Genomic DNA, 6,559 nt, shown 5'->3' with positions numbered 1-6,559 from the left:
CAGGTCTAAATCAGGCCCTGATTAGAGGGGAATCACCTACCTGGTGTCCCAGGTCTAAACTAGGCCCTGATTAGAGGGGAATCACCTACCTGGTGTCCCAGGTCTAAATCAGGCCCTGATTAGAGGGGAATCACCCACCTGGTGTCCCAGGTCTAAATCAGTCCCTGATTAGAGGGGAATCACCCACCTGGTGTCCCAGGTCTAAATCAGTCCCTGATTAGAGGGGAATCAACCACCTGGTGTCCCAGGTCTAAACCAGGCCTTGATTAGAGGGGAATCACCCACCTGGTGTCCCAGGTCTAAACCAGGCCTTGATTAGAGGGGAATCACCCACCTGGTGTCCCAGGTCTAAATCAGTCCCTGATTAGAGGGGAATCACCCACCTGGTGTCCCAGGTCTAAATCAGTCCCTGATTAGAGGAGAATCACCCACCTGGTGTCCCAGGTCTAAATCAGTCCCCGATTAGAGGGGAAGAGTGGAATTGGCTTTGGTCCACATTTGAATTAGAGGGCAGGAGACCAACATTGCAGTACCAGGTCTACTCTACCAGTACCAGTCCTACTCTACCAGTTCTACTCTACCAGTACCAGTTCTACTCTACCAGTTCTACTTTACCAGTACCAGTTATACTCTACCAGGTCTACTCTACCAGTTCTACTCTACCAGTACCAGTACTACTCTACCAGTACCAGTTCTACTCTACCAGTTATACTCTACCAGTACCACTCTACCAGTTCTACTCTACCAGTAGCAGTTCTACTCTACCAGTAGCAGTTCTACTCTACCAGTACCAGTTCTACTCTACCAGTACCAGTTCTACTCTACCAGTACCAGTTCTACTCTACCAGGTCTACTCTACCAGTACCAGTTCTACTCTACCAGTACCAGTGCTACTCTGCCAGGTCTACTCTACCAGTACCAGGTCTACTCTACCAGTTCTACTCTACCAGTACCAGTTCTACTCTACCAGTACCAGTTCTACTCTACCAGTACCAGTTCTACTCTACCAGTTCTACTTTACCAGTACCAGTTATACTCTACCAGTTCTACTCTACCAGTACCAGTTCTACTCTACCAGTTCTACTCTACCAGTACCAGTCTACTCTACCAGTTCAACTCTACCAGTACCATTTCTACTCTACCAGTTCTACTTTACCAGTACCAGTTATACTCTACCAGTTCTACTTTACCAGCACCAGTTATACTCTACCAGTTCTACTCTACCAGTACCAGTTCTACTCTACCAGTACCAGTTCTACTCTACCAGTTCTACTCTACCAGGTCTACTCTACCAGGTCTACTCTACCAGTTCTACTCTACCAGTACCAGTTCTACTCTACCAGTACCAGTTCTACTCTACCAGTTCTACTCTACCAGGTCTACTCTACCAGGTCTACTCTACCAGTTCTACTCTACCAGTACCAGTTCTACTCTACCAGTTCTACTCTACCAGTTCTACTCTACCAGTTCTACTCTACCAGTTCTACTCTACCAGGTCTACTCTACCAGTTCTACTCTACCAGTACCAGTTCTACTCTACCAGTTCTACTCTACCAGTACCAGTTCTACTCTACCAGTTCTACTCTACCAGTACCAGTTCTACTCTACCAGTACCAGTTCTACTTTACCAGTACCAGTTCTACTCTACCAGTTCTACTCTACCAGTACCAGTTCTACTCTACCAGTACCAGTTCTACTCTACCAGTACCAGTTCTACTCTACCAGTTCTACTCTACCAGTACCAGTTCTACTCTACCAGTTCTACTCTACCAGTACCAGTTCTACTCTACCAGTACCAGTTCTACTCTACCAGTACCAGTTCTACTCTACCAGTTCTACTCTACCAGTTCCAGTTCTACTTTACCAGTACCAGTTCTACTCTACCAGTACCAGTTCTACTCTACCAGTACCAGTTCTACTCTACCAGTACCAGTTCTACTCTACCAGTTCTACTCTACCAGTACCAGTTCTACTTTACCAGTACCAGTTCTACTCTACCAGTTCTACTCTACCAGTACCAGTTCTACTCTACCAGTACCAGTTCTACTCTACCAGTTCTACTCTACCAGTACCAGTTCTACTCTACCAGTAACAATAGAGCAGATGATGTGTTTTGTGGAGTCACTCCGTTGTATGGCACCCTATTCTCTATGTAGTGCACTATGTTTGACAAAGGTCTTTATGGCTCTGGTCAAAAGTAGTGCACAATATAGGATATAGGGTGTCATTTTCAGACACAGCCTATGCCTTCTGATGCAGGGCCAATAACATGAGATATGTCAAGGGGAATTGTGTGAATGCAAAATTATCTAAATTGCCTGTGACAAATTGATCAAAAAGGCTTTTAATTTAGGATAACAGCCTAATGATGATAATTGAATTGCTTTTTGTTTTAATTACCTGAGAATGTTTTAATGTACAACAACAGTATTTTTATTAAAACACATTATTTATGTTAACTTGAATAATGACCATCCCTACATGTCTTGAAATATGGAGGATAAATCACTGTACTTGGATAACTGATAGAATCGTCTTGCATCTAGGTCAAACGAATGATTTTATTTGGCAAACTTCATTGTCAATATTATTTAATCAACTGTTATTTATACATTGTATTGCTCTGCAACTGGATTTAAATCATGATAATAATACTTATAAGCTCTATTCAGATATAGGCCTATTCAATGAGATAATAGGAAACTATCCAATACATTATGAGTCACTTTTTAGAGTTAGGCCTAGTCTTTGATCAGACGGAATTTCTCTTGCTTCATTCCTCTTGTCCCTACTTGATAGTTTCATTAGCAGTGTTCAAGGTGAACAGCTGTTTCCATGAACCTGTCCTGTCAGTTATGTTTTGACAGCATTTAGAAAGTTTGCATAGAAAATAGATGGGACAATTTCCTGTTACTGTGCGTTTCCATTGTTCATGAAAACAGCTGGATGGAATGACGTCACACCTATAAAAAATATTTAAAAAACACTTAGAGAAAACCGAGTGTGGAATGAAAAGGAAGTGGTTGAAGTGGTTTCCCTGATCCATTTGGGCAAATTGTGCGTTAATAAAATGGCGATAGCCTGTATGCCATCCCACCGATCTGTTTCATGTCTCAGGGAGCTGGATGGCAGAAGGATTCTTTCTCTGGTGAAGAACAACCCCTTCACAACAGTTGGCCAGATCAAGAACACCCTCAAGGAGGTAGGATTATCTGTGTCAAAGTCTAGGAGGGAGCCGTATCTGTGTCAAGGAGGTAGGTGTACCTGTGTCAAGGAGGTAGGTGTATCTGTGTCAAGGAGGTAGGTGTATCTGTCAAGGAGGTAGGTGTATCTGTCAAGGAGGTAGGTGTATCTGTGTCAAGGAGGTAGGTGTATCTGTGTCAAGGAGGTAGGTGTATCTGTCAAGGAGGTAGGTGTATCTGTGTCAAGGAGGTAGGTGTATCTGTCAAGGAGGTAGGTGTATCTGTGTCAAGGAGGTAGGTGTATCTGTCAAGGAGGTAGGTGTATCTGTCAAGGAGGTAGGTGTATCTGTGTCAAGGAGGTAGGTGTATCTGTGTCAAGGAGGTAGGTGTATCTGTGTCAAGGAGGTAGGTGTATCTGTGTCAAGGAGGTAGGTGTATCTGTGTCAAGGAGGTAGGTGTATCTGTGTCAAGGAGGTAGGTGTATCTGTGTCAAGGAGGTAGGTGTATCTGTGTCGAGGAGGTAGGTGTATCTGTCAATGAGGTAGGTGTATCTGTCAAGGAGGTCAGGTGTATCTGTGTCAAGGAGGTCAGTGTATCTGTGTCAAGGAGGTAGGTGTATCTGTGTCAAGGAGGAGGTAGGTGTATCTGTGTCAAGGAGGTAGGTGTATCTGTCAAGGAGGTAGGTGTATCTGTCAAGGAGGTAGGTGTATCTGTCAAGGAGGTAGGTGTATCTGTGTCAAGGAGGTAGGTGTATCTGTGTCAAGGAGGTAGGTGTATCTGTGTCAAGGAGGTAGGTGTATCTGTCAAGGAGGTAGGTGTATCTGTCAAGGGTAGGTAGGTGTATCTGTGTCAAGGAGGTAGGTGTATCTGTCAAGGAGGTAGGTGTGTCAAGGAGGTAGGTGTATCTGTGTCAAGGAGGTAGGTGTATCTGTGTCAAGGAGGTAGGTGTATCTGTGTCAAGGAGGTAGGTGTATCTGTGTCAAGGAGGTAGGTGTATCTGTGTCGAGGAGGTAGGTGTATCTGTGTCAAGGAGGTAGGTGTATCTGTCAAGGAGGTAGGTGTATCTGTCAAGGAGGTAGGTGTATCTGTGTCAAGGAGGTAGGTGTATCTGTGTCGAGGAGGTAGGTGTATCTGTGTCGAGGAGGTAGGTGTATCTGTCAAGGAGGTAGGTGTATCTGTCAATGAGGTAGGTGTATCTGTCAAGGAGGTAGGTGTATCTGTCAAGGAGGTAGGTGTATCTGTCAAGGAGGTAGGTGTATCTGTCAAGGAGGTAGGTGTATCTGTCAAGGAGGTAGGTGTATCTGTCAAGGAGGTAGGTGTATCTGTCAATGAGGTAGGTGTACCTGTCAAGGAGGTAGGTGTATCTGTCAAGGAGGTAGGTGTATCTGTGTCAAGGAGGTAGGTGTATCTGTGTCGAGGAGGTAGGTGTACCTGTGTCAAGGAGGTAGGTGTATCTGTGTCAAAGTCAACAGTCAAGAGAAGACTTCACCAGAGTAAATACAGAGCGTTTACCACAAGATGCAAACCATTGGTCAGCTTGTGTAGTACTGAGAACAGTCCGACCCGGTTGATGTAAACCATTGGTCAGCTTGTGTAGTACTGAGAACAGTCCGACCCGGTTGATGTAAACCATTGGTCAGCTTGTGTAGTACTGAGAACAGTCCGACCCGGTTGATGCAAACCATTGGTCAGCTTGTGTAGTACTGAGAACAGTCCGACCCGGTTGATGTAAACCATTGGTCAGCTTGTGTAGTACTGAGAACAGTCCGACCCGGTTGATGTAAACCATTGGTCAGCTTGTGTAGTACTGAGAACAGTCCGACCCGGTTGATGTAAACCATTGGTCAGCTTGTGTAGTACTGAGAACAGTCCGACCCGGTTGATGTAAACCATTGGTCAGCTTGTGTAGTACTGAGAACAGTCCGACCCGGTTGATGTAAACCATTGGTCAGCTTGTGTAGTACTGAGAACAGTCCGACCCGGTTGATGTAAACCATTGGTCAGCTTGTGTAGTACTGAGAACAGTCCGACCGGTTGATGTAAACCATTGGTCAGCTTGTGTAGTACTGAGAACAGTCCGACCCGGTTGATGTAAACCATTGGTCAGCTTGTGTAGTACTGAGAACAGTCCGACCCGGTTGATGTAAACCATTGGTCAGCTTGTGTAGTACTGAGAACAGTCCGACCCGGTTGATGCAAACCATTGGTCAGCTTGTGTAGTACTGAGAACAGTCCGACCCGGTTGATGTAAACCATTGGTCAGCTTGTGTAGTACTGAGAACAGTCCGACCCGGTTGATGTAAACCATTGGTCAGCTTGTGTAGTACTGAGAACAGTCCGACCCGGTTGATGTAAACCATTGGTCAGCTTGTGTAGTACTGAGAACAGTCCGACCCGGTTGATGTAAACCATTGGTCAGCTTGTGTAGTACTGAGAACAGTCCGACCCGGTTGATGTAAACCATTGGTCAGCTTGTGTAGTACTGAGAACAGTCCGACCCGGTTGATGTAAACCATTGGTCAGCTTGTGTAGTACTGAGAACAGTCCGACCCGGTTGATGTAAACCATTGGTCAGCTTGTGTAGTACTGAGAACAGTCCGACCCGGTTGATGCAAACCATTGGTCAGCTTGTGTAGTACTGAGAACAGTCCGACCCGGTTGATGTAAACCATTGGTCAGCTTGTGTAGTACTGAGAACAGTCCGACCCGGTTGATGTAAACCATTGGTCAGCTTGTGTAGTACTGAGAACAGTCCGACCGGTTGATGTAAACCATTGGTCAGCTTGTGTAGTACTGAGAACAGTCCGACCCGGTTGATGTAAACCATTGGTCAGCTTGTGTAGTACTGAGAACAGTCCGACCCGGTTGATGTAAACCATTGGTCAGCTTGTGTAGTACTGAGAACAGTCCGACCCGGTTGATGTAAACCATTGGTCAGCTTGTGTAGTACTGAGAACAGTCCGACCCGGTTGATGTAAACCATTGGTCAGCTTGTGTAGTACTGAGAACAGTCCGACCCGGTTGATGTAAACCATTGGTCAGCTTGTGTAGTACTGAGAACAGTCCGACCCGGTTGATGTAAACCATTGGTCAGCTTGTGTAGTACTGAGAACAGTCCGACCCGGTTGATGTAAACCATTGGTCAGCTTGTGTAGTACTGAGAACAGTCCGACCCGGTTGATGTAAACCATTGGTCAGCTTGTGTAGTACTGAGAACAGTCCGACCCGGTTGATGTAAACCATTGGTCAGCTTGTGTAGTACTGAGAACAGTCCGACCCGGTTGATGTAAACCATTGGTCAGCTTGTGTAGTACTGAGAACAGTCCGACCCGGTTGATGTAAACCATTGGTCAGCTTGTGTAGTACTGAGAACAGTC

The sequence above is a fragment of the Oncorhynchus tshawytscha genome, linkage group LG03, assembly GCF_018296145.1.
Source record: "Oncorhynchus tshawytscha isolate Ot180627B linkage group LG03, Otsh_v2.0, whole genome shotgun sequence".
Lineage (NCBI taxonomy): Eukaryota > Metazoa > Chordata > Actinopteri > Salmoniformes > Salmonidae > Oncorhynchus > Oncorhynchus tshawytscha.
The sequence above is the reverse complement of the archived record's forward strand: the minus strand, read 5'-3'. Positions refer to the sequence as shown.